This window comes from Melozone crissalis, unplaced genomic scaffold (assembly GCF_028551555.1).
Source record: "Melozone crissalis strain CALT ecotype California unplaced genomic scaffold, PUWL_Pcris_2 ptg000008l_1, whole genome shotgun sequence".
Classification (NCBI taxonomy): domain Eukaryota; kingdom Metazoa; phylum Chordata; class Aves; order Passeriformes; family Passerellidae; genus Melozone; species Melozone crissalis.
Window position 1 is genome coordinate 18,796,772 of NW_026535786.1, and position 27,567 is coordinate 18,824,338.

Sequence of the window (27,567 nt, forward strand, 5' to 3'; positions counted from 1 at the left end):
TTGTTTTCCCTTCCCTCACCCTAACACCTTTCAAACTACCTTATTAATGTAAACCACTCATTCATTACACAGAGGTTTAGTATTTGCAGGAATTTTAGGGAGGAGTAATAGTTACACAATGGCATCTGCAGCTGTTTTACATTTATTTATCCAACAGTGTTTTCAACTCTCTTGCCCAAAATCCAAACAGACGCCCTCTCAGGGAATGCAGTGTGTAAAGAATGCACACATGCAAGGCTGTCTGAAATTTTAATTGCAGAAAGATCAGGAAGTTCAGACTGAAGGTTCGCAGAGCAGCTCTAACCCCTTCTCCCTGGGTGTATCACGTTGTTACAATAGGGTCTTTCATTATATAATCATGCAGAATGGGCAACTCAGCTTGCTGTTTGACATGTGGAACCATCTCACACACTGCAAAGGCCTTCAACTCCTTTCTGTCACCTCAACGTCTTTATTATCTTTAATACTTCTTTACTACCTTTTGGAATTGTTAGGAGTGCTACTAATGTTCTGAAGAACCCTACACAACTAGTTACAAGAGAGCCTGCATGTCTAAAGTAAGGACATAAATTCAACAAGGTGCTAAGTACATTCACATCTTGAAGAACAGTGGTGGACTCACTGATTAATGCACTCATTACAGTTTAGGTACATCTTGTAACAGAGCCCAGGTGAGTAACAGGACCCCTCATATGAAGGAGGGGATTGATTCCAAGTTGCCCTCACAGCTGCAGCGCTGTACAGAAGCCAATAAAGTAGCTTGTCATGAATCACCTTTAAAGCTGACAAAGTAATGTAAGCAACTGTTTTAAGATGAGTTTGATGAGTTCATGAAGAGTGGAAAAACTAGGGAATAACATAAAAACCCCCAGATTCAGAGAATCTGCAAATCTTACCCATCACTGTGGTCCTCTTTTCCTCTATACTCATTTGGTTTATGCATCAGTGACCCAGTTCTGCAACAGCAGTTCAGGTGTTACTGACATGTCCCAGTAATTCTGGATCAGTCACCAGGGCTGATGTTCTGTAAGAGAATTCAAAATCTCTCATAAAAATATGAATCATTTTATGCGAGACACCAAACAAAGCAAGCCCCTGCCTCTGTAGACAGCTTCAGTGGGGTCTGACTGATTCACCTGGCACGTATAGAATGTACAGAATAATTATAGAAAGGCTTGGGTGCAAAAAAGATGCTTTGTTTTTCCACATGGTTAATGTACATGCTTAGCTGGGAAAGCACTCTGCCTCAGCTTAAAACATTCCAAAGAGGCCAGAACATTAAAAACAACAGAAACACAATGAAAAGGGATATTCTCCTTATCAGTGTCAGTGGGTAAGCCATCAGCTTTGAAAAAGGTAAATCCCTGATGGTGAGTGGAACTTAACACAGTTTTTTTCCAGATTCAGATGTTGAACCTTTTCTTCCCCATGTGAATGTAATAGTGCTTTGATCAAGCATGAAGGGTAAATGCAATACAATAGATGTAAAGCCAGATTGGATCTAATTCCAAACTTCTCACGTCCTCTCCTAGCTGTGGAGTGTTCAGGTACTGGCTTTACCTCTCCTTTCCCGTCTCTCAGTGCTAAAATGTCCTCAAAGATGTTCCTGCACAAAAGAAAAGAAGATAAACTGAATCAGAGGGCATGTTAGTCTCCTACAGAATGATATACTAATTTTACAGTACACTACATCTCAAGCACTAAGCCAGGATTAATTTATATATCTGCTGATTAAAAAAGTGAAAAGGACCTCACATTGCACAAAACAAATGAACAAATGAAAGGATGCCAGCCAGATGCTGGAGCAAATGTCTGCCTCTGCCATTAACATATGCTGCCTCAGACTTTCCAGGAAGTCGTCTTGAATGGCACTGCTATGGCAAAAAAAAATGCTTTGTTTATTCAGTCACTGACACCATACTCCCAGGATCTTCAGGTTTCCTTGCAACATTTTCAGCAGTTAAGCACTGCATCATGAAGAATTTGTAGGCAGAGCTAAGATTCCAGATTCATGCTTGCATGTAACGATGTGCTTCTGCCCAAAGCAGTATGTGCTTAATCCTAGCCCAGCTGCTTCATTGCATCTCATTACCAGAAATCAATCTTGAGGAAAATTCAGTTTAAAGATAATATGCAACTAATATATGCTGCATATTGCTCATTGTATGTGTTGCAAAGGGATGTCAACCTTTTGACTGGATGTGTCATAGTCTCTCCTTTGCTGAGGGCTTTGAGTCAGGAAGATTTTCTTGAAGGCAAGTGCTAGCTAGTAGAGTTAAAGATTATTGTGAAATTCTAGGCCACATAGAATGGAAGACAAGTAATGATCATAGATTTTTCTCTGCAAAACATCTGTTTACATAGATAGCAACTCACTGGTTGCACAGAATCTTGAGACTCTACAAAGGTCCACACAAACCTACACATTCCCACAAAAATACTTTATATACCAGTGTGACAGCTATTGATGGAGCATTTGTGTGCAGGGTATTGGGGAAAATATCGATCAAACATCTTTTTCCTGACTAGACTGCTGGGATTAATTTTTACCTTTTTAATGATACTTTATTCCCTAACTCACTTAGGCCAACAGGCCATTTGAGCAATCCAGAAAAGTCACAAAATGTGATTAGAACTTGGTACAGTAGAAATTTCCTTTCTTTCCAGAAGAAGAGGGAAAAGAGAAATTCAGAGATTTGGTAGAAGTGCCTCTTGGTTGAATTACTAAAGTATGATATAATGCACCTTGGCTCTCCCTCTCAACTTGGGAGCAGTTCAGGCTGCTGTTCCTGCCTGCAAATATTCAGTGCAGGCACAATAAAGCATACCTGAGCACATACCCAAGGAGAGGTTTTGGCTGAGGTCAGGGCTACGATACAGACTCTACTGCAGTGTTTCCTTGTTAACCAGGGTAAGTCAGTCGTGGTCATTGAAGCTGTGGAACAGGTCCAATCACCATGATTGATTTACCCTGATTAATATATAATCAGGTCCAGATTATAACTCAGATAAGGTGAAAGCCTGTCTACTTCTATCCTTTCCTTTCCAAAGCAATTTTAAATATATATTAAAATAAACACCAAAAGTGAACACTTTGTCTGTAAACCTGTCTAACCACCACTTTGCAAGGCAGGCTGTATCACCTTGGCCAGGAGCCTTCTTTAACACATCCCATTTTTATTCACATGAATATTCCAGGGTTCTGTGGTTAAATCCAGAATAATTCAGGGAGAGTTTTTCCAGTGTTTACATTAGGACAAGAATTCACACTGAGGAGTAAGTACATTCCTTTAAAGTTTTGTTTAGCACTAGTTTAACAGCTTTCCATATCTTTCTTCCCCACTGTGAGAGCTGCACAGGGGTAGTGTAGATCCTCAGTGCTACTTTAAGTGTAGCTTTAGGCTTCAGTTATCCGTAGATTGCACAGTGTGCCTTGCTGCAGAACAAGCTGCAGCTGGAGCTGTTAGTGCTTGTTTTGATACAGGTGTTCACTACAGTGACAAGGAGCACAAAACAATCAAAGAGATTCAGGACTAGCCAAGTTTTGGTCATCACAGATTAGACTCCCTATGTTAGTGGTAATTCCTCTCATCCCTCCTTCCTTTCGATAAAATGCTTCTGTAATCTATTTTTTCATGGTGCTTCTGAAAACAGCTGGCTGCTTCCAATGTTTCCACTTTTCCAATGGAGCACAGTTAAGGGACTTGGCTGCAGAAAAACTTCATCACCTTGGCCTTTGTCTAAATGAACAGCATTGAGTCTGGCATTAGCCTCTTCAGACAATAAAGATAATATGCTAGAAACCAGAAGTTCTGAAGGAGCAAACAAAAGAGAAAAAAGCCACCAAGGCTGGATAACAGACACACCAAAAGTCCTGATGGGACCAAAGGACAGAATGGATGAACTGCAAATGAAACAATGGGCTTCTTTTATGTATGGCAGTTTCTGTGATGGATGACTAGAAGACACGAGTATTGCATTACCTACTCATTTCCTAATACTTAAAAATGTGTTTATTATGTCAGAATGAGAAATAATGCATTGAAATTTATAGAAGCATTATATGAATCAATGGCACACACTTGCCTGTAATACTGTATTCACCTCCAAAAGAGCCACAGAGGACTTACCAGAGTTAAGTAACAAATATGACTAGGAGCAGAAAGTTTCTGTACAGGGGAGACTGAGGCTATTAAGATCAGAATGAAGATGCTTAAGATAAACCAGGAAATTATCCAAAACCATTACATTATTACTGAACATTGGACGACTGCCACAGAGGCTGTGTAAATCTGTAGAGCAGTTTTGAGTACCACGGACTTCATCTTATTGCTGTCACATACGTGCAGTAATTCTGAGGGGGAAACTTAGCCCAGATTAACATCAGACTGAAAAGGTTAGTAGTATGCTTTAAAGTCCAGTTCACATCTCAGAGAGAAGAAAAGAAGAATCCAGGCAGCCACTGCAGCAGTCACTATAGCCAGGAATTTGGGGACATACAGAAAGGAAATGAAAGTTTCATAGGGAAAAAAAAAATCCACACAGAGGCACAGGGAGTGACTGAGAGAATATACTGTGAGGTATATTGCGCTAGGCACAACTAATTCCTCAGCAATGTAGGGAAAAAATGTGGAAGGACATAATTTCAAGTAACAGCCACTATTTATTCTTGACTAGTGATACTGTAGCAGATTTCCTGAAGCAATTAATAGGAGTAATATATGGATACAAAGTATCAGAATAGTTTATACTAATTCTATGCGTCATTTCTTAAATTTTTGGAAATAAAAAATTGCTTACAGAAGACAAAATGAAGTACAACAAATGACGGAAGAAATGCACTTCCTGAGTGGACTGCCTATTATTTCGCAGGTTATTTTGAAAGAAGTAAAATAAGCTAAAATTAAAGACGGTATGATAATTATTGAAATCAGGTAAGTCCAATTCTGTGTTCAGTAATGCCAGTTATTAATTTATTGTTGTCTTCTTGTTGCTTTCTCCTGTGGTACAGGTATGACTGAATGGAAAATAAATGCATCCAGCAAACCTTGTTTCTTGTCACATTTCTCACTAGATGTTTTACAAATTTCACCAGGAAAAGAAAGAGCCACTGCAGGACTCAGAAGAGAAAATAAAGCCTCTTTTGGAACAGCTCACTGACAGCAATGGAACAAGTTCAGCTGTAAATCAAAGGGGAATCCTCACTATAAAATGAAGCAGCGTTCTACCGCCCAAACACAGCTGAAAGGGACTGCTGTATGGTACATTGCAACATAACCAGAGAGCTTCTGTCACCCTATCTACAGCACCAGCCTTGAATATTGTGGTCCAAATTCTCTCATTTGTTGCATGTGCACAAGGATTTTAAAGGCTTTAATTTGGGGAGATTTGGCCCAAAATGAGATAAAATTGATAGCTTGATAATTTTGCCTCCTTCTACACAAAATAAATTTCCTCACTGCAAAGCAGCTGCCTTTCAAATGCCTTCACAGTCTAGGAGACATTCAGTAGTCTAATTCCCTGCCAGTGAAGTCAGGCTGTAACCATGGCAGCTGGGAGTGTAAACCCTCAATGTATGAAAACGTGCAGGCTGATAAAGCAGATTGTTGTACAGGTCCATATGTGCTGTGCCTGTGTGTACATTAAGCATGAAAGCATGTGGCTTTAGGGTGGGAGCGAGGCAGAGGAGAACAGCCCAGCAAAAACTCCACCAGAGCAGCTCTGGGTAGGCTGCCAGCTGGATCCCAGCACTGCAGGAGCCCTAAGGACACTGCATGAATAGGCTGAGGGTCACAGGGCAAGGAGCCAGACAGGATGGGAAGGGATAATCCAGCAAAGGAACTTCACCCAGTGCAGACAGGCTCTGGCATAATCCAGCAGTGATATCCCTCAAGGGGAAAAGCACTAATTCCAGCTTGACCTTGGTCTAAACACTGCATTTGTAGCACAAAGAATAGCACAGAAGATGGCTGTTTTGCTCCAGTGAATGAAGGGTCTGGGACCCAGGAACTGGTAGCACACCTGTCTACAGAGAAGGGGAAAGGGACAGTCTCCCTTTAATAATTTTTAGTCTGGCATTAGTTCAAGCTTTTCTTCATCCTCTTCCAGGGAAACTGGAGCCTTCGTTCCTTCCTTTCATTAAAATAAATGAATGTTTGATTGATGATCCTGGAGCCTGGATGATCCTGGAGCCTGATATCTTCCACGTGTTAAAAGATTAGCTATAGCAGTGGCTACTGCCAACAGCACATGCTGATGTGTTGCAACCCTCATCTCCAGGGTCCTTTTTGAGGGCAAGAAGCCCATTTCCTTGACCTAGTCAGCCAGTGGCCTCTTTAATTCTGTGAAGGTACAAGCACAGCAGTGATTTTGTAAAGACGGGTCTTCACCTACCAGGAATCAAGCTGTGACCCACCTGCTCATCCCAGTGAAGCTGCTGAGTGAGTAGGGAGCAGTGACAAAGTGATTTGCACAATGGTAGGTACAACAAAGCTCAGGCAAAATTGAGATCAAAATGCACAGAGCGATTAACACCTTCCCTCTTACCATCCAGGCACACCAGTATGCTCTGAGAATTAGTGGTTCCTCCAGACTACCTTTTGGAGAGGGTACTGAACTGAATCTGAACAGAAAACCATTTTGAGCTGCTATTTTTTTTTATCTCAGACCACACAGGAAACTATTATGATGATTTTGCTGAAGCTGAGCCAGGATGAGCAAACATTGACTTTTCTGATTCAGAAGAACAGAACAGGACTTGACAGCTTCACCAGGGACCTTTCTGCATGAGAACAGCTTGTTTCTAGCAGGCCCTGAACCTCACAGCTTTAGGCATTCACCAGCGTTCCCATCTGTTTTGCTCGAATGTGCACTGCGATTCTGCTTTGCCCTGCAGGCCTTTGCAGCAGGCTGTTTGCCACAGCAACTTTTTCCCCTGTCTAAATTGATGGTCCTCACTGGAGAAACCTGCCAAAATTTTTATTCCTGTCTGAAATGTCCTGTAAGTCTGCTGAGATCCTTCTGTGTCTGCTCCTTCCAGTTCAAGCACCTGGATACAGCCTTGAGGGCAGCTTAGATCCCAGGTGTGGATATGTATGTTCCTACACTGTGCAGGCATAGGTTTGTCAGAGAAGGCAGAGAAGCTCCTAGTCCTTTGACACTGGTGAGCCAGATTTTCCTTGCCCTGCCAAAATGCCGTAACTACTCTGTTGTGCTACAGCTTAGCTCCAACTCTTTCTGCTCAAAAAGGCAGACTTAGAAAGGTAGAAAGAAACAGTCATTCAGGAGTGCCAGACAGCCCTAGCAGAGAAGCAGATGGACAAATTCTTCCCTATCTTGAGGCTTGGCATATAAAAGCATCCTCGCTGCAATGATGGCCCCCAGCCTTTGTTGATACACTGATAACACCGGTGCCAGACACCATCTCTGTGAACATCATGCTATTTCGCAACACACATACTGCATCATCTTTATCCTGAGGTCCAGAGCAGCCCCAGTGTGGCCACATGACTTCCTGGACCTCCCTTCATCCAGCCAGATAGAATTTCTGACGATGAGGAGGACTAGAGGACCATGGTGAACCACAGGATGGAATCTATCCAGCTGCCCAAACCAGAGTTATCCTTATTTTCCGTATTTGTTTAGACTTATGTCTTCTGTATGGCAGGAGATACTGCAGTAACCAGTGAGCCATCACTGGGCAGTCACCATAAACCATGGAGCTTTTACATTGGGAAGAGCAATAGCTTATAAGAGCTGTAAGAATTGAAAGTTCTGGAAATGAAGCAACTTATAAATGGCTTGAAGCAACTCTGAATGGCTTAGTCTTAAATGTAGTTCCCAATTAACTATTCCTGGGGTATTTCCTTCCCATTCCCCTACACATAGAGGTTTTCTTTTAAGTAATCCCCATCTCTTCAAGTCAACTTTATTTTATAATGAGAATAAAATAGGAGGACAAAGCTGGAGACTGTGTGCAAGTGAAAAGACCAAAAACGATGAAATTTGTTTTCAGAAATATTTGATATATAATGAACTGCAAATTCAGTAGAGTACCAGCTTGCAACAGATATGCCCTTTACCAGCAAGAGCTGGGAAAGAACAATGACAAAATGAGTCAAAAATGTGGATCTCCTGGACAGAGGGTATCTGGCACATCAGGGTAACATAAACAAGTGTGCTATACATAGGACTGGTCCTCGGGTGAATACACAGATGTTAAAGATGACCTCAAACAGAACCCCTGTTCAGATACACAAAAAAATACATAGGATAGCTGTGTTGTTTGACGCCTGGGCTGGATGCCAGCAGCTTCCAGTTTCCCTTTTTCCCAGTTCAGTGTATCCTGACAGCTCCCAGCCTTTGTTGACACACAGGCAGTGATAGTGAGGAAGTTATGATCTGCTGGGAACTCATGCACGGCTCTCTTTGTCTGCCCGTCATGCCCGAGGCCCCGGGGACAGACCCTTGTCTCACCCTTGTCTCGGGCTGTGTGCCCCTCACAGCAGAGGCTGGGCATTGCTTTGGGCACATGCAAATCCTCAGTGGGATTTGTCTCCAAATGAAACATTTCCACAGCCCCCCATGGCATGTTCTGTCCCACACTAAGCATTAATGCACTCCTCAAATTTAAAGCATTAAACTGGGAAATTGAAAAGGAGATATTTTTTAATACTTTAGCTATGGGCCCTTTCTATGTTTATGGCCTAATATCTCCTACATTCTGATGCACTATTTTACTGTTAAAGTATTAGATACTTACATCTATATTAGATCAGGGAGGATTGGAGAGATTTATGCAATATGTATTCCAACACTGGCACAAAATGTTTGGGGTTTGGGAAGAAAGTATGGATTCTGTGTTTTAGAAGCAATGAAGATGTTAATGGAGAGAAAATTAAAATATGCCCTGTGACAACATAATGGTTGCACAGAATCAAAATGCTTTTGAATTCTGTTCTACACTTCATTTTTATGATTTATTCTGTTCTACACTTCAAATTTATGGTTTATTCTGAACAACAATCCTTAAATAATATGATGTTATGATAAATTATTAATATTGGGCAACCTCCTACCCCCTTGAGATTAGTTGGCTAGAGAATGATGATAATAACACCAAGGTTGTGAATTCAATCACAACTGAACATTTCATTTGAAAAATTGATATGAAACAATTCATATGAACAATTCATTTAAGAGCTGGACTTGATGATCATTGTGAGTCCCTTCCAATTCAGAATATTCTGTGATCAAAATAGAAATGCCTATCTTATAAAGAAACTTTTCCCACAGTCTTCCTCTAGGCTTCATTAAGGAAAAGTTAAGATGACTGTAAGTATTTTATTTCTTAATAAAAATTACACAGGAGTAGCAGACTTCAAGATGACAAATTTGCTATCATAAAATATACTTCAGCTTCAGGAGTAACTGAATTTGAGAGAAGACATGCTTGAACTGGTTTGTACACTTTTGCTCTCTGGATCCTGTGTGTCAAATCATTTGCTGTGTTCCCTTGGGAGATGAAAGAAATTAGGTCCAATTAACCTCTTTAAAGATGACTTCAAATGTTTTTCTGATGAATTTAATGAATTTTATTCTCATTCTTCTTTCTGCAAATCTAAAAAATAGCTGAATTTGAACATAATTTGTTCTGTCAGTTCTGAGACAGAAGCACACAACTCTAAAGACACAGACTAGGTAAATGCTGTAGTCTACGTTTTCTTGGAGCAGGAGAAGGTGTCAATATTTTTACAAAATAGTTTCATTCACTTTGCCCAAAAATTGTAAGAAAAATAGTTACTTGGTGTCATCTTGGTGTCATGACTTTATATGACTCTTTCCCCCGCTTTCTCCCACTTTGGTAAAGGTAATTTCCACTCTATGAAAGGTCTGCTTGTGCAAACCCCTGTGTAAGAGAGCATGGCTGGTGAAACGAATAAAGCCTGCTTACTTTCTGTCTCTCCTTCATAAAGGCATTACTTTGGACCTTCTTTCTCCTGTTTTGCACAAAACTTGTAGGAATACAATAATCTTTGGGATTTCCATCAGGTTCAAAAGTTTACTCGGTGAAGATGAAAGCTATGGTTAGGAAAGCTAGACTACTAACTCAGCTGAAAAAAAAATCATCCTCCTTTAACTTCAAATAAAGAAAACATTATACTCCAGAATTTTTGCCAGAAAAAAATTAGAGTGAGTGAGGGTAGGTTAGAGGCAACTTAGCCATTGTTTAAGCAGAGGGAACAAGAGGAAGAGGGCCTCCACGTTCATCCTGGTTTATTTATGTAATTTCTGATATGGACACATATACTGCTGATCTTAAGACCAAAATCAGCATTCTTCTTCACAGACTTGTCTCATTCAGCTAAAGACTTTATGAAGAGATTAGCAACTTAGCTCTGAATGTTCCACCCAAAGCAGAAATTCACTGTAAAGACGCCATTCTTAGTTCCATAATTTCTTCATTATTTCACAGTAAATAATTTCTATTTGTTTTCAGTGCAAGTAAAGGCAATAAAACCTAAGGATGTGGCGATGTCTTCTTGTATGACTCAAAACTAGCTACACTTCTTTATTACAATCAAAATATTTCTAGTCACTGGAATGTATCGTAGTCTGGTTCCTTCGTGCATTTGGGATCAAAAATAGCCAATATGCTTCTTTTTTTAAATAGTCTTCTACATTGTAGAGCTGATTTTTTCCCTCCTAATAAAAAGTTAATTAACGACTGCTGCATACAGTTGGATTCATTTCATAACACAGCACATGATACACAGCTCTATCACAAAAATACTCCTCCATTCTTTCTGTTCCTTTTTTTTTTTTTTTTTTTGCTTGGTTTGCTTTAGCAAGGGAAATTTCAGCATGTGAAATGTTCACCAGGATAAATTCTGTACTCAGCCCTTCCCACTGTTCCCCATCCAACCATATTCATTTAAAAGATGTGTCCCCATTCCACAAGGATGTTCCTTTCCAGCAAGCCAAACCTTCTGCTTTGGCACAAGCACAGTAGAAAACTGGGTGATGAAGCCTAGAGCTGCGCTCTGATCTCACACCATTTGTTGCTTTGGGATATGCTCCCAAGAAACTCACTTGGCAGAGATGAAGGAGACATTTTGTACCTCTGCCACATCCCAGACTGATTCTGTCCCTCTGACCTGACTCAAAGAAGGACTCCACATCGTAGGGAGGTGCAGCCCAAAGTCCATTCAACTCATGGCTGCTGTCAAAAGATGCCACAAAACATGGCTGACATAATTTCCAACCTGCATGCTGTACCTAAGAGTAGATAGGAGATAGGAGCCAAGCAATAAGTTTCACTGAGTGCACCAGCCCAATTCTCTACTAATATGTGCAAAAGACCTTTTTTCAGTGGAAGATTCATCACTCAGCAAAGGAGAAATTCAAGGTCCTCAGGGTAGAGCACAGAGAAATGCATGTGCAAAAGAAATAAAATATCTGTCTCACTGACATCTGTCAGCATTAGTGTCATAACTTAAGCCCCATCCATAATCAGATTGCTAAGTGGTTACAGTGTGGCCTTCATTTTTTTCAACCTCAGATCTCAAAGTTTGTAAGTCATAAACTTAAGAGAAAGAATTCTTTTTAATAGCTCAAGTTATTTTACAGAGGAGGAAACTGATGCATGGTGAGGTGTTGCAAATGTGGTTATCAATTTAGGCAGCAATAGAATGGGACAATTCTGAGAAGAAAAATCTGGTGGATTTCTGAAGAGCAGTGTTATGTTCTAATTGTTTTGAAACTAGAAGAAGGAAAACAGAAGAAAGTTCTTCTTATTTTTTCTTCTCAGTAAACTCAACATAGGTCAATCAGTGCTTTCAGTAACACACACAAAAAAAGATCATCTGGTTCTTCATCAGCTGTGCAATACATACTCTTCCAGTTACTGTCAGTTCCTAGCTCTTCAGAGTATTTAGTACTCTCTTTTTCACCCCTTCCATAACAGAACAATAAGTACTGTAGAGACCAAAATTATTCAACTACAGAGTATGGTTTCCTCAATAAAAACCAGCTGGTACTACACAAAACAACAGCACAGCCATGGACTAGCTTGCTGTTTGCAGTCCTGTGCTCTCAACAGTAAGAACCATATTGCTTTGTTTAAGCAGAATGCAACTCAGCATGAGCCACAAGATGAGAAAAATAGATAATGAAGACACAGCACCCTGCAACCTTTTGCTGAGTTTTAATTCCAATGTGAACAGTTGCACAGACTTAATTAGAAAATGACAGAGCACTGCTGCTAGAGAGACAGCTGACACAAAGCATTCCAAGGTGCCTTGGACAAAGGTCAGTCAAAAACTCTTTCTTGCATAAACACCATAAATGCAAATTTCATCATTTTTATAGACTCAGATTTTCTGCAAGAACACATGTGCTTTTAGTCATCTAATTCTTCACATCCTCAAGTGTGATAGACACATTATTTGGCTAGGAGACCCTAAACTAAACAACAGCTTGGGGGACTGAATTAATCTTGTTTCCCTGTTTTTCTTATATTTACCCTTTACACAGAGTTATTTCCACATTTCTTCTTTAAGATAACTGCTTATTCACTAGAGAAAAAAAAAGTTTCACATAGCTGAAAGATTAGCAGAGAGAGATGAAGCTTTGTGGGCTGGGAAAGGTTATCTCAATCCTGAATAAAACATAATTTTTAATGGAAGTTAAGCCAACTTATCTTGAATATGGAGATGAAAAATACAGGACCACTTGAGTAAGCAGTGATGTCATCAAATGGCCACATCATATGTGCCAAGCACCATTCTGAGGCCACAGCTGGTCATGAGATCAATAAATCCAAATGAAACCTGAAAGTCACTTATCCTTGTTTCTGCAGCAAGAGAACTAATGCAAGGAGAGAATGTTACAAGAGCATTTTACATGTGTAGCCATTCAGCCACTAATTATGGATGAGACTATTGCTTCCACAAACAGCTAGCTGCAGTGCCCTGCTGGGACTGGCAAAGGAGAGAGCTTGCTCTGCAGAATGACTGTAGCTTGGCACCACAGTGTCAACATTTGGGGTTTCTCTGAGTAGAAAGCAGCCTTCTGAGCATGACAGATATTCCAGTTCTCCTAGAAACTACAAGAAATCTCCTCTGCTGCTGGGACCAGACTCTGACCCGGGTGGCTGCATTCCACCTTCTGTGGGTAGCCTGGCCTCAGGTCCTTATTTATCTAAACCACCGCAGTTTGGGAGTCAGATAAAAGGTTTCAGTTCATTCTTATCTCTGTTATGAGAGGTAGGCTTAGTCTGATGTCAGAAAACCTCACCAATTTTGGTTTTGCTCTGCTAGTTCGGGCATGGGATGGCTCATACCAGTGTTCCCCTATGACTAAACCTCAGTGGTTGGATGGGTGAGATGGTAACATTCCAATTTTAGTTAATTTCTGTTTATAAAACACAGATGAAAGTGGCAATGGCCTTTTACTTTAAATGATGCTAATTTTTGCAACAGAAGTGGTAGAGCTTGTCAAAAAGTACTTGAGGATCTGGCATTTCTGATGTTCTGAAATGGAAGCTATACAGTCTCTGTTTTTTACATTCAACTTACCAAGAATTTCAAGCAGCAGAGAGTAGGATAGGGTTTTTTCTTCGCTTTTATGAAAAATACTCTAGTGATTTATCCTTTGTGGTTTGCTGAAACCTACAAAATCCTGCTGCAGTTTGCCTCTGTGCAAGCTTACTCAGAAGAAACAAACCAAGATTCAATTCTCCATTAAAAGCTGAAGAGTTTATAACAGCAAAATTTATAATAGCAAATGTTATAAAGTCTTTAATAAAAAAAGCAAGAGGCGAGGGGCAAAATCCTTCTGAGGGAGAAGTTCAGTGTAGCAGCAGAATTATCCCACAAAACTCTATCCTCTTTAGAGAAGTTGCCTTTTTCAGTGAGATTCTTCCCAGCATACCCAGTGGAAAAGATGTTTTTGATGGGTTTTAACCAGTGGAGAAATCATCCTTTGTGTGGCAGGCCCTCAGGACTTCGGTGAACCACAGTCCTGAAGCCCACACTTTCCTATGGTTAGATGATATAAATACCAAGTTTTAAAAAAGAGAAAAGTAGAGACAAGCTCTAGGAGCAGGGCTTAAATTTTCTATAAATAGTCACCTAAATATAGTGCAGCTATTTCTAAAACACAGAACACAAATTTTAACAAATAGACCTAACAACTAGAAAATCATTGGACCAAATGTTTTAAAAAATTGTGTCCTGGCAAAATTTTCATTTTGTCATTACCTATAGCTCTTAAAAAGTATCTCCAGCTTCTCAAAGATAATTTCTCTACTTTCTGACAGGTTCTTTCACTGTTGAAGGAAGCCATCACAGAAATGGCCATAAAAAATCACATGTTAAACATGGACAGGTTTACATCCATAGAACTCAACATGGTCAACAAAAGGAAGAAAAGAACAGATTTTCATCATCCAGATGAGGAAGATTCTTATCACGGAGCAGACTTTTATATCAAGACAATAGATTTTACTGCAGCTAGCTCAAACCTCCTCTGCTGAGCACAATCTCTTCGTTATGAGAGCAGGCCAGTTTGTGTAGCAAAACTCTGTTTATCACAGGCAAGGGCACTGCAGTCTGGCCAGCTGGAATTAGTCTAAGATGACAGAGATTTGTAGCCAAGACAAGTAGATGGATTCTTGAGATTGGCAGCAAAAATTCCCTAAGCCTAAGAAAAATTTTAAACTGAGAATTTGATGGACATACAATTGGCTGTTGAACGAAGACAGAAGTTAAATAAAAAGAAAAGATTACACTGTGATGTTCAGGGTGGGGCAATCAGATGTCTCTTTTTCCACTGTAAAAGAGAATTGAGTAGACTACAGTGAATATGAAAGGCAGCAGCTTAAAAACTACTGAAATTGTGGTTTTTTCCTCACATCTTTGTGCTTTTGTCTCTCTGCAGGATCAGGTTTGGTGAATCTTTGGACCTAGTTAGATTTCTGTTGAAGGAGTTAGGAACATAGATAAAGGTATTTCTTAGTGCAACTCTTTTACTTGCTTAAGTCCTGTTTAACTGGGGAGAGGAATAGTGAAAACCCTTCTATGTTTCTTCCAACAGAAATATCTTCCTGGTGCCTCACTTATTCACCATGAGTACATAACTCTCCTTTGGTTTCCATCTCTGCTTAACATAGCTGTATATCACAGTGTTTCCTCAGCTGTAGCAGTACCAGGAAACTGAACTTTCTCCTCCCACTTGCAAACTGAATAGAATAAATTCCTAAAGTCCACCTTTCTTCAGTGGTTGACCTGGCTGAGATACAGCTAAGCTGGTACCAGGCATAACCTTAGGTCATGACACAGTCGTTCAGTCAACATCCTGTGACAAGAAGCAGGAAATCTCTATATATCCCATTGGTTCTAGTTCACAGGCTTTTACAACTTTTTTTCTTTCATATGAGTAACAGTAAGAATTACCACATTACCCTTACAGACTTCATATCCTTATCCACCCTCTAGGAAAATAGTGCCATCCAAAGCCATCCAAAGAGTAAAAAGAGAACTGCAAGAAACACCTATTAACTTCTACCGAATGCAAAGCATTGGACTGCCTAACTTTGCTTAAACTTACTCATGTTATTTATCACCGCCTGGATGGAGCATTTGAGAAGGAGTTGTCATTCATAAGATCTGTCACTATAAGATACAGAGAGACTGCAGATTATAAATTGTGGTAATGGAATGGCTCTGGTCTATCCTGTTTTATCCCAACAGGGGATAGTCTAGTTCTCAGATGGTCTGGTTCTTGCTTCCCAGTCAGCATTGTTCATTTCCAGATTTTCCCAAGAGGACCCTTCTTTGGATGAAGTGCAGTGCCCCTGGTGTTTGATAGCCTACAGCTTGCTGTGGTTAGAAGCTAGAATAGAGGGTGACCACACTGACCACACTGACCACACTGTGAACTGGGGTGTGAACTGCATAGGGTAGGGCTGTAGCAACACACAGTGGAGGAGTCAGATCAGCTCGGGCTATAAAGCAAGCACATGGCAAATGAGCCTTCTAAAATTGAAATATGTCAGTCTATTTTACAGGCAGGGGTAGGACTCAAAGCAGACCAAATTAATGCTGAAGTGAAAGTGACACCCTTTTCTTCATCTGCAAAATGAATGGATTAACACTTTGGTGCTTTTCAGTGGGGCTACTAGAATTAATGCATTAGTGCTCAGCTACTGCAGAAATTTTGTCTTTCCTGTAGCTAAATAAGAGCAGCCAGTGAGGTGCCCTGCAGACTGACTATCTAGCCGGTGCCAGATGCTGGAGAGGACAAGATTGAGGATAGAGAAGTGGGGTTTTTCTTGCATTGTAATTCCTTTAGATCAATCAATTTCTTAGTCATGTGAGGCAAGTTTAGCCAGTGATATATCTGGAGTTGAAAGGCTGTGGGTTTTGTCTCCATTGTCTCTGTTTTGGCACACAGGGATAATGAGTTTCACTAACCAACAGTACATGCATTCATTAGCACTGGCTGCTGTTGACCATGGGAGTCAACCTGATTTCCTCATGCTCTTCTTTTGGAAACTTTCAAACAGGGATGAGAAAAATTAGCTGACTCTCAGTAAGCATTTAAAAAATTGTTCCCACTCCGCTCCTGCCCCAAATAAACAGCAGAAAATTACATTTTGTCTAAGTGCTGAAACAGCCTTGATTTTGCTCAGATATTATGAAGGAACTTCATCACAAGAGAAATAGAATTAGTTTACATTCTTTCCTTTTTCATAAGGCATTGAAAATATTAATGCTGTCTCTGCCTGAGTAGCATTTAATGTCAGTATCTCATCATTTGAGCCAAGTGCAATGCTGACTTTAAGAGCAAGCTACAGCCTAAAAAGTGGCTCCTTAAAAGTGCTGCTGATGTACTTTATGTTCACTCTTGTTTATCTCTAACAGAAAAGGTTAAGGTTGAAGCAGCATATTCTTAATCTTTTAGCTTCCAACACTATTGGAAATCCTACCAGAAATAAACTAGAAGAGGTCAGTTGACAGCCTGATAAAGGTGGCAAACAAATGGTAACTCATCTTCCTCTAGCAGGAGTGGCTGAATGTCACTAAAAGAATAAAAACAAGTCAGTAGATCAATTTTCCCCACATTGTGTCAAAATCTGCAAACCCACTAGATTTTATTTCTGTCAGTGCCACCTTCCACTGTTAACTGATGTTAAAAAGAATATATTTCAAGTAGTTTTAGAGGCACTGCCTTTCACCTTTATTCATCACCTTTTTTCTTTGCTTCTTTGGTTCTTTGTTTCTCTCATTTTGTTAGTTTTGGTTTTGGGGTTTTTTTTTTTAACATTGGAAGTCAGGACAAGCAGTCTTTGTTCTGTGTACTGTTTGTAACTGTATTTAAAGTACCTTCATACCCAGCTTGGGGTTATATTTGACTCCACCCTTTCAAGGAGAAAAAGAGAATACACAAGTTTTCAGATGAAAGGATTTCCCACTCACCACTAAACAAAGAAGCAATAAAAGATACAAGGTCTTTTTTCTTTTTCTCCACCACTCACACCCCTCCTCAGCAGAAAGCACATCGGCCACACACAGCATAGTGTATAAGAGGATTCAGGGAATGGCTTTTATTTCATTAGTTGAGAAGATGAGGGCTATTTGGAAGTATTTTGAAGCTGAGCTGCTCACTGCCACAGATGCCCTTTGCTTCCTTTTACTAGGTAAAATATTAAAGGAAAATGAGTGAAAATATTTGATGGGGATGCTTCCTGAATAGTAACGGAGTTACCTGAGAAAGCGCGGTTAAATATTTTTAAGCTAGGACCAGTAATTAAACAATTAAAGGTTGCAGAGCTTGCCCTGAATATAGGGTCAGGTGCTGAAAGACTCTTTTGTAATTGGTAAACTGCTGTGGCTAGACAGAAAGCAAACTACATGCATGATCACAAGCCCTCAAAAAACAGTCCCATGTAAGGGACTTTTAAAAAGAAAAAAACCAAACAGTGAGCCATTCAGTTTTCAAATCGGACAGGAACAAATTCTCTTACTTTTGAACACTTTTTTCCCTGCCAAAAGCAACAAGATGAAAATGAAAAGGGCCTAAACCAGCTATTTCAGATGTGCATAGTGCAGACCCAGCATCCTAGGTGAGATCAAAAGCATGACTCCACAGGATACTTCCTTTGCAAGGTGACTGGAAAACAGAATGAGAAAAGCCAAGACCACATTACACAACTTGTCAAAAACAACTGTGATCTTTTAAAATGACAGTTTGCAAGAGAGAAGAGAAGGCAACAACAACCCAAGCTCCCAAATGAGTGAGTTCAATTATCCATGCCTTAGTGTTCTGCTTAAACAGAGGACCTTGGAGGTAGATGATAGGAAATGTTCAACAAATACAAGTGCTGGTATGCAATAACTCAGCACTCTGATGGAAAAAATGGAAAAGCAAAATAAACAGCTGCATTGAAAGGACTTGCCTGTGTATGTGGGTGACAACTACAGATGCCTTAGCATCCCATGGCAGCAGAAATTAAGACTGTACAGAAAGTAATTTTTTGTCCCATTCATTGATGCCTTGGGTGAAGGGGCAGACACCTTCACTGCAGGTTCACTGATGACCCAAAGCTGGGAGGAGTGACCAGAGGGCTGTGCAGCACTTCAGAAGGGCCCGGGGGGCAGAGAGGGACCTGCTGAAATTCAACAAAGGCAAATGCAGGGTCCTGCACATTAAAAGAGGGTGTCAAGAGGATGGACCCAAGCTCTGCTGGGTGTTGCCAAGCAAAAGGAGAAGAGAAAATGGAAAGAAACTGATGTGCAGGAGATTCCATCTGAACATAAGGAAGAACTTCCCCACTGTGCAGGTGACCAAGCACTGGAACAGGTTGCCCAGAGAGATTGTGGAGTCTCCCTCACTGGAGATATTCCAGATCTATATGGCTGCAATCCTGTGCCATGGGCTCTGGGATGACCCTGCTTGAACAGGGAGGCTGGACCAGATGACCCACTGTGGAGCCTTCCAAATTTACCCAGTCTGTAATTCTGAGATAAACAACTTCAAAGTACTTCCAATCTTAAAAAACTGTCAAAGGACTGAACACTATTCATGCACCATAATTATTTTTAAAACTTTTTCTCTCTGAATCACCAAAAAATTCATTTTAATACCCTCTAAGTACTTCAATGAGATTTGAAAGTGCAGGTTAAAAAATGGTATCTTGCTTGCCTTTTCAAAGACAAATTACTTTGTGTTTGAAAATCATTATCTTTTAGCCTTGAAAATTGCATTGAAAATGCAATGAATTCCTTTAATGTGAGTCAGGAACACTTTAAAGTGACTCTCTTCAGGTTCCTACAAGGACTTAGGAGTTTTCCAGCAAACCAAAACATTTAAACCAGGGCTGCTCTGGAGAGAATGCAGTTCCTTCCCATCACCATCATAATAATCCATACCACCCTTTTTTAATAGACGATAAAAAAAGTATATTTTCCTTTATATTTAAACTGGATTTGAATGAAATAAAGGGTTCTAGCATAGCCCTGTCAACATCTGTTTTGTTCATCTAAGCATGTCAAATGCTTTCTGGGGCCACAACTAAGCCCCACATGGTATCACAGAACCATAGAATGTGCAGAGTTGGAAGGGACCCACAAGGACCATCAAAGGCCAACTCCTGATCCTGCACAGGACCATCTCCATCAATCACACCATGTGCCTGACAACATTGTCCAGACACTTCCTGAACTCTGCCAGGCTTGGTGCTGTGACCACTTCCCTGGGGAGCCTGTTCCATGGCCCAGTCACCCTCTGGGGGAAGAACCTGTTCCTGATATCCAACCTAAACCTCCCCAGACACAGCTTCAGGGCATCACCTCGGGTTGTGTCACTGTTCAGCACAGAGAAGAGATCAGTGCCTGCCCCTCCTCTTCCTCTCACAAGGAAGCTGTAACTGCAGTGAGCTCTGTCCTCAGTCTGCTCCTCTCCAGGCTAAGTGACCTCAGTCTTCCCATATGGCTTCCCCTCAAGGCCTTGCACCATCTTCATAGCCCTTCTTTGCACATTTTCTAATAGATTTATATTTTTCTTACATTGTGGCACCCAGAACTGCCCCCAGTACTGGAGGCAAGGCCGCCCCAGCTCAGAGCAGAGCAGGACAATCCCCTCCCCTGCCCGGCTGTGATGCTCGGCCTGATGCCCCCAGGACAGGGCTGGCCCTCCTGGCTCCAGGCACTGCTGGCCCAGGTTCAACTTTCCATTGACCAGCACCCACAGGTCCCTTTCCATGACTGCTCTGGCCTTCTCTCTGTGCAGCTCAGTGAACAGAGATCTTTCTGCAGGGTCTTTTGTGCTGGGCCTTGAAAACCTGTCCAATCTGCCCAAATGCTAGTAATTCCATGGTGTTTTTCAGTGTTACCAGGGTTGTCCTTACACAAAATCTCACTTCATTTTCCCCTTTTAGGCAGAAAGCCCAGAGCTAATTGAATACATTCTCTCTCTTCTTCAGTGACTAAATGCAATGCTGATGTGTGCATATAATGTGGGAATCACGTTAATCATAGGCACACAGATTTCAAAGCCAAGAGTGCTGGTTGTGATGACCTAGTCTGATCCTCAGTGTAACACCAGGCATAGAATTTCTGCCAGTGATTCCTGCCTCAAGCCCATGATTTTGCACCTCAGTTCCCATCTGTATAAACTGAGCTGCAGCTTCCAGACACAGGGTTTATTATGCTTCTCCCTGCTGCATAAAAGAGTTCTTTGTTCACAGAAACCTTCTACCACACTAAAGTCTTGTGGGTTCTGACCAAGCCACCTCTTCACCTTCTCTTTGCTAAAATGAATAGATTAAGCCTCTTGTATCTCTACTCCCAAGGTAAGGTTTCCAGGCTTTGAATCATTCTGCAAAAAGACCACATAGACCTATGCTGTTGGTATCTCACAAAAATCTTGGAGGTATGAAGCTCCTGCAGTGCAGGCTTTTCAAAGATCACATAGTTAATCATACAGAAATTAGTCATTTCAGCCTTCCAGTTGGGTCCACAGCCTCTGCCTTGTCCCCAAGCACGTGTTATGTTTTCAGCTCTGTTATCACCTGGTATTTCTCAGTTTATCCAATAGAGTATCCCTTTGCACAAAATAAGTTCTAAATGGATCTTAACAGCTGCACATATGCAGGGCTGTGGGTTCATATTCAGAGCAAGAGCTCAGAAACTCTGTACTCATTCATAATAAACACAGAAAGCAGTAATCAGAAAGATTTAAGCAGTTAGGTAGAGTATCACACAAAGTCTTGGCTGTTCTGGTTTAGATTTTAGACTCTTTCATTTTGGTCTCTTACTGCTGACTTGGTCCTTTAAAAACCAAACTTGGCTGAAAGAGCTGCTCCCAGTAATTTCTGTCACCCTGCTTGACCTGCCATACTTGTACCCCTGTCAAATGACAGCTCACCAAATGTGCTGTTCCTGTAATTACTAGCAAAAATGCATGTAATCCATATCTAACTAGCCCTAATTTTCACAGCAAGAATCCCATATTTGCAGCAATCTGACGTGACAGATCTCAAGGAGTTCATAAATCTGAAAAGTACTAACAATGTGAAGGGATTCATCAGGAAATTAATAAATAATGCAGAATTCCCTTTGCCCTAATATCTCAATTTCTGTCTTGGACATATATATACAGATGTATGTGCATACATAACTCCAGATTCCAAAATCCCTGCAGAAAAATGTATTGTAGAAATCACTGATTTTAAGACAGCAAGTAAGATTTAGCAGTTTCAGAGGTGCTTAAGTGCCATGTAAGTCCTTTTAGATGCTTAGGATATTCAGCAATCTGTAAAAAGTGCCTAATTTTGCAGGGAAGCCAACAACAGAACTCTTAGATAAATTGCTCTACTCAAGCTAATGAGAATTAAAAGCTCACTTTACAGAATAAATTTCAAGTGTTTGCTTTCCAATGCTTTTTCATGTTTTTGTTTACCAATGTCAGTCATGGTTTCCATAATTTTTTAATAAATGAAAAAGTTATTTACCCCAAGCCCCTTTGCAATATGCAGCTGCTTTTACCTGTTTATATTTATGACTTTTGTATTTTTTTTTAAACTGGGAGCAGGAGAAGATTGGCAAATAGAGCAAGGAAAACAGCATTAAAATTCTTCACTAAAACCCAGTTTAAAAAAAACTCCAATAGAATATATTGTTACAAAATACTTAGTATTTTGTCTTTTTTTTTCATTTTATCATTACAAATCAATAGGCTGTAAATACAGCAAGTCATACAATTTTAAGCTGTTATTTTGGGCTATCTGTAGACTCCAAAAATGTTTTAAGATTCTTTTCACAGACAGTAAGACTAGACATGTCTCTTTTCCTTTTCTATAAATACTGGAGTCTCAAGGCCCTTTCCATGGTAATAGATGGTCTAAATTTTTTACATACATTTGCCTCTATTAATATTTACTGTAAGTGTAACATTTCTATTTTCCTGCAGAAGTCTGAGACACACAGCCTGACTCCCTGCTTAGTGTGAGGTAATGCCTCTATCCACTGATCAAGAAGAAACCTAGGAACCAGAGAGCTACTTTTGCAGCAGAGTTGAGTGGGTGTTTTCATTTTCAACATGCTCTGCACTAAACAGCCCTAAAGTCCTTTTCACTAATTCTGATCTTGTGATTTCTGCCATTGGCAAGTAGAAGCAGAACCCAGCAAAGCAAAGTGATGTAGCATTAGGGTATTGTTTCAAAAGCAACATCTAAATGTGACGGCTGCTCCATTGTCTGGCTCTTTAAACCCAGCCTAGGATTTTCCTTATGGGACACTGCTCCAGCAAAATAAATAAATGGGCTGTAGTCTAAACTCCAAAGCCCTCTATAAGATGTTATTGTGTTCCAGGCTCAGCCATGATAGAGGAGACATCACATTACGGCAGACGTACACCACTGCACTTTTGGAAAGATCAAAGCTTGCCTTGTCTGCACTAACTTTGGATAGATACAAGATGGCTTGAGCCAGCATGGTCTAAAATACAGTAGGGGGAAATGTCATCAGCATCCTATGGACTAGTTTAAATTGTAATTCTTCTTTATTGCCTCATTGACTGAAAAGTCTGAAAAGCAGCAGCTGGTAAGCACCTCGGTGGTGGGGAGGAACTGCACGTGGAGGAGGAAGCACCACAGAAGGGTTTACACCTCCAGGGGACTCTGGAAAGCAGAGAGAACAAAGAGGCCACGTGTTCAGGTTGAAACACTTTAAAAAGGGCATGTTCCCCACATTATCTACACATCAGCCTCAAAACCAAATACTCCACCAAATCTTGACCATTATTCTTACCAAATGGCACAACTTGGGCAGAGGCAGTTCAATCCAAGGGCAGCAGCCATTACCTAATACCAGATACTGTGCCATGGAAATCTGTGTCGGTCCTGACTGGTCCTGATTCTCCATTACCTCCAAACAATGTCTACACAAGTTGAGTTAAGAGGGCTGATGTTTCCCTCACCTTCGTCCACTATCTCAGACAACATGCTCATGGCAGGCTGGACACACTGCCAAAGTGTGCGCTGAATGAATCCCAGTGTCCTTAAAAGTGTCACAATTCAAGCTTCACAAGCAACCCCTAACTTCTGATTTACCCCAGCCTGAGGATATTGGCTTTGGACCCAGAGGTGTTTCAAGAGCTCAGAACACACACTGCCCACCCAGACACAGCTCCCCTGAAGGGACAGTCCCAGTGCCTGCAGGGCTCCCACAGGGGCTGCAGCCCCAGGACAGTCAGTGCCCAGGGTGATGGAGGGTCACAGTCCCAGACTAAGGAGTGGGGGGCTGGCAGCCTCTCCAGGGCTGACAGGAACCTGGAGGAGGTTCCTGAGGGCTGCCAGTTTTCCCACAGGAAACCTTGGCTGTTGTGCTACATGACACTGTTTGGGCTGTAAGTCTGGATGCTAATGCAGAAGCAGCGTGTGGCCCTATGCAGACAGAGGAGGAACTAAGCCTCTTCTTCCTCATTAGGGACAGTAATGCCTCTGGAAAGTCAAGCACAGGATGGTTGGGGTTTGCTCAAAGACACTGAGTAGCTAAGTAGGACACATGACTTAACCCTCACTTCTCCTTTTGCCTTCAATCTGTTCTGTTCAGGGTCAGGGTTTGAGCACACACAGACTTACAGTGCTGGTCCTGCTCACTGGGCAGCTGACGTGGGTAGCTGACACATGAGGTTTGATTGCATCCCAAGTCTTCAGCGGATTCCTTTCGAAAAAACTGGTTACTCTAGCTCAAAAATGCATGTAGCACAGTGTATCCTTCCAAAGCATGAGATCTCACTGCTGACCTGCTGCTCTCTGGTGAGTACTTATGACACACCAAATGTGTTTCTCATGAAGCTTTACATAATCAGTCACGGACCTCTCAACTGAAACATACTGTACCTTCCACATTGCAGTTATCCTGCCGTAGTCAAGAGGTAATATTTCATCCAGCTCAACACCACAAACATCCCTGGCTCTCTTTAATGCTTAACTGCAGCTAAAGATAAAGCTGAGTTATTTCTAGAAGACTGATAATAGTGATGATGATGATGATGATGATGATGATGATTATTATTATTATTATTATTATTGTTATTATTGTTATTTCTCCTGTAACATGTTCCCTCTCTGCTCTGCACTGGAGTGGCCTCACCTTGAATCCTGTTTGCAGTTTTGGACAACACAAATATAAGAAAAATATAAAGCTATGAGAGGATGTGCAAAGAAGGGCTATGAAGACAGTGCCATGCCTTGAGGGGAAGCTGTATGAGGAGCAGCTGAGGTCACTTGGGCTGCTCAGCCTAGAGGAGATGAGACTGAGGGGAGACCTCACTGCAGTTACAGCTTCCTTGTGAGAGGAAGGGGAGGGGCAGGCACTGATCTCCTCTCTTGGTGACCAGTGATGAGACCTGAGGGGGTGGCCCGAAGTTGTATCAGGAGAGATTTAGGTTGGATATCAGGAACAGGTTCTTCCCCCAGAGGGTGGCTGGGCCCTGGAACAGGCTCCCCAAGGAAGTGGTCACAGCACCAAGCCTGGCAGAGTTCAGAAAGTGTTTGTACAATGCTCTCAGGCACAGGGTGTGACTCTTGGGGTGTCCTTTGCAGGGCCAGGAGCTGGTCTTTGATGATTCATGTGGATCACTTCCAATTCAGCACATTCTATGATTCTAGAATCATAGATTCTATTATCATTTGCGGTTTCAGTGACAGAAAAGACAAAAATCTTGCTATGCTAGAAGCCATACGAAACAACAGCTAAATGCTGAACTTTGCTACTCTACAATGACAATGTCAAATTTGATGTACAGAAATCACAGAAACACTAAAATCACTCAGTGTTTTCATCTGAAATGCCTCAAGAGGAATACAGAATACAGGAAAACACCTATATGTGGGAAGGTGGGGAGACAAAATGAAAAGACAGGTGATTGCAAGCAGCTGAATATAGTCAAAACTAAAAAGCATTTGAATTGGTGGTCATCCACAAAATTACTGTGGAAATGCAGTGAAATTTTGGGATCCTATTTCTTCAGTTTTTACCTATCCACCCTTCTCATGAACCTTGTAAGAGCAATAATTCTACAAGTCCCTAGACAACCATAACTTAACTACCCTTACAGCTAAAAAGATTTTTTTGTTTGTTTTTTTCTACCTTTCTTATATATCTAATGTAAGTCTTCTTTACTGAACTTAGGCTGATTTCTCCTTGCTGTACCCGAACCTGACCTGTTGAACTGATCACTGAGTAACACCCCTGAAAATGTTCAAGCACTATCATATTTCCTGTGAGGCAATGGTAGAGCAGAAGTCATGTCCATGCTGTCCATGCTGTGCAGAGCAACGTGGTGGAAATGCCCTTCAAGCTGGTGTCTGCTGGCTCTGGCATAGGAGGCAGCCCTCCTGTACTGCAGGTGACAGGTTTGGGGGCCAGGGTTAATTAAATGCCTTGTAGCAGAATTAAGCCCCTGCAGCACATTTATAAGCCAGTCCAAAAGCCATCTAAGCAATTCTTTATTTTTTTCGGGGCTCTGAGCTTTTTGTTTGGCTGTCTCACACTATGGTGGACCTCAGCTGCAAAGTAGCCTACCCTGCCTCCTTCATTTTCCCCTTCCAGAAGAATCACAGGGATGCACACACCTCTGCCCTGTTCTTCTGTGGGAATTCTCTGTCTCCCTTGCTGGGCACATCTATCAGCATCAGCTTTCAGGAGGAAAGACTCAGAATCTTTCCAAAACAGATTGGAAGAGTGTGAGAAATTGAGTGGGGAGGGAAGGGAGGGAATTTTTCCTCTAAGTTCTAAAGGAAAGTTTGAGCCTACAATTTGTTTAGAATTTGATTTTTTTTAACCTTTACTATGGGAAATAAGGAAGGGGGAAGTTCAGGTTGTCTGTAATAGGCTTAGATCCAAGCTATGCTGCTGAGAAAAGGAAAAATAATCAGAAGAGTCACATGTGTAAACAGACAGCTAAATCCACCAATTCTTTGCTTGACCACATCATTCCCCATCCTGTACACCTCAATTACTGCCTCACCTACAGCCACTTCAAATTGGAGATTGTGCTATGCTGCTTCTCCAGTATTCCAGGGCTCACAGACTGTTCCTCTTATCCCCCATTTTTAAAAATCATTTACACCAAAGTCAAGACTGAGTAGAAAGCTATGAGGTCAAGAGACAGAGCTGCAGCTAATGGAAATCAGTTAACCATCATCCATGTTAGCAAGGGTCTCTCCCTGCCTGCACACCTCCTCATGGGATGAGATACAGGAAGAGAACACTGCAATTCCTCCCTAACCCACCTCAGCTTGTCTAGGCATGTACCAGGAGTTTCGTGCATGTACCTTCATCTCATCTCTCAATACCCTCTTCCTCACTGACTCCTCTGCATCTACTGTCATCTCCAGCAGCATTTGTAAGAGGCCTTCTGCCCCCTAAAATCTTCACACCACAGAAAATCTTCTCTGTATTTCCTCTTCTGTGCACGTGTGGCAGGGAGAGGAGGGTGATTTTAGATTCTCTTCTTGCTTCTATCTCACTCTGAAGAAGAATTCCAGACCCATCACTTGCAGGGGAAAAATTACCTGCACAGCAGAAGACTGCACTGTAAACATCCTGCTGTGGCCAGCCTGCATTACTAACCTAGATGCCTTGTGAGAGATTAAAAAAAACAAAACAAAACAAAACCCCACGCCCACAAAAAACCTGAAAACCAAGTCAAAATGAACAAATAAAAAAAAAAAAAACCCAACAAAACACTAAAAAGTAAAGGGGAGATGAAGAGAGGGCTAATTTAAATCAGAACTTCAGGGGACTAATTTGAATCAGAACTTCAGTTAATAATACTACCCCAAAACAGATATATCTGTTCTTCTGGAATCTTTGGTCTTAAGAATTTACAGATGGAAAATATGAACGTCCTTCTGCATATTACTTTTCCCAGTACACTTTACTTGGCAGCTCAAAACCTTATAGCAGGAAGACGGCTGTAGAATTTCAGAGAACAGTTCAAAGCCTTGTGCTGTAGCAGATCATCTGGCACTTGACCTATACACCAGTTGAAAGC

At 41.2% G+C, this 27,567-nt stretch overlaps 1 protein-coding gene across 2 annotated transcripts in view; it reads right to left on the reverse strand.

The window, feature by feature from the left end:
- Positions 1-27,567, reverse strand: part of SLC35A5 (solute carrier family 35 member A5) — a 167,118-nt gene that overhangs the window by 85,436 nt on the left and 54,115 nt on the right. For both annotated transcript variants that reach the window (XR_008482759.1, XR_008482758.1), the window contains exons 7-8: positions 1,561-1,606; positions 897-1,024 (exon numbers count right to left, since the gene is read on the reverse strand). The gene's annotated coding sequence lies outside the window, so the exon portion shown is untranslated. The remainder of the gene's footprint in view (positions 1-896; positions 1,025-1,560; positions 1,607-27,567) is intronic.